The sequence below is a fragment of the Sapajus apella genome, unplaced genomic scaffold (assembly GCF_009761245.1).
Source record: "Sapajus apella isolate SASKATOON/1434 unplaced genomic scaffold, GSC_monkey_1.0 scaffold2, whole genome shotgun sequence".
In the NCBI taxonomy this organism is placed as follows: domain Eukaryota; kingdom Metazoa; phylum Chordata; class Mammalia; order Primates; family Cebidae; genus Sapajus; species Sapajus apella.
The window spans coordinates 68233551-68235310 of record NW_022436942.1 but is presented as its reverse complement, the minus strand read 5'-3'; positions in this window follow the sequence as shown (position 1 = coordinate 68235310).

Here is a 1760-nt window from a genome sequence, read left to right as displayed (position 1 = left end):
CCAGCCTGGGCAATATAGCCAGACCCCTGTCTCACTCAAAATATTTTTTTTTTTAAAAAGGCCAGATAATTCTGTGCTGTGTGGCTGTCCTACATCAGAATACTTTAGCAGCATCCCTGGCCGGTACTGTACTGAGTAGAGTAGAGGCATTCTGCCCTCAGTTGTGACAATCCAAAGTGTGAGCAGACAGTACCAAATGTCCCCTCCAGGATAAAATCACCACTGGTTGAGAACCAGAGGCCAAACCTTCATGTTAATCTCATTCCCTGGCTAATCTCATTCCCTTCATGTTAATCTCATTCCCTGACTGGTTTAGGCAGGGCCATGTGATCAGTTTCTGGCCAATAAGATGTGAGAGCAAATCAGCTGGGGCGGGTAGTTCCTTTTATAAAGAGACACAGGGAAGAGGCCTTTTATCTTCCTTTGGGTGCTGCCCCCTTTGGCTGCCATGCTTGGGAATGCAGTTGCCATCTTGCATCTGTGAGGGGGACTCATACTCAAGCGCATTTTTGCCATCATGATGAAGGCGAAAAAATGGAGAGAAGCTGCTGATGTTGTTCCGTGGCTACCTTAGCTACCTTGCAGTTTACTTGTTAGGTGAAGTAAAATTTTCCTAACATTTACATGTTTAAGTTAATTTGAGTCGCGCTTTTCTGTTACAGCATCTTATCCAACCCAAGAGTCTGTTGATGACATAGCACACAAAAACATCAAAACAACACACAAGGCTGGGCGCGGTGGCTCACATCTGTAATCCCAGCTCTTTGGGAGGCCGAGGCAGGTGGATCACATGAGGTCAAGAGTTCCAGACCAGCCTGGCCAACATAGTGAACCCCCTTCTATACTAAAAATACAAAAATTAGCCAGCTCTGGTGGCACATGCTTGTAATCCCAGCTACTTGGGAGGCTGAGGCAGGGGAATCACTTGAACCCGGGAGGCAGAGGTTGCAGTGAGCCAAGATCATGCTACTGCATCCCAGCACTCCAGCCTGGGCAACAAGAGCGAAACTCCATCTCAAAAAAAAAAAAAAAAAAAAAAAAAAAAAAAAGTTTGTGGTGGTGCATGCCTGTAGTCCAGCTACTTGGGAGGCTGAAGCAGGAGAATCACTTGAATGTGGGAGGTAAAGGCTGCAGTGAGCCGAGATCGCGCCACTGCACTCCAGCCTGGGCAACAGAGTGAGACTCCGTCTCAAAACAAAAACAAAAAACATAACAAACAAACAACAATATCAAAAGACCATCAGAAACAGTAATTGGATGGTTGGGGTGTGGATATCAGAATCTGGAGCTGGGGACAGGTGTGTCATTTGATAGTCCTTTTTGAGAACCACTGTCTGTGTAAAGCTATTCCAGTTTCCTATGGGATTGCTAATAACTGGTGTGGCTGCTGAGACAGGGAAAGGGGCTTAATTCCTTTTACAAAACAAGGAGCAATATTTGGATGAGAACTCACTATATTTTATCACATCAAAACTGCAAAATGCAAGGCTGGGCATGGTGGCTCACACCTGAAATCCCAGCATTTTGGAAGGCCAAGGTGGGCAGATCACAAGGTCAGCAGCTCAAGACCAGCCTGGCCAATATGATGAAACCCCATCTCTACTGAAAATACAAAAATTAGCTGGGCATGGTGGGGGGCTGTAATCCCAGCTACTCGGGAGGCTGAGGCAGGAGAATCCCTTGAACCCAGGAGGCGGAGGTTGCAGTGAGCAGAAATTGGGCCATTGCACTCCAGCCTGGGCAACAGAGTGACCCTCCAT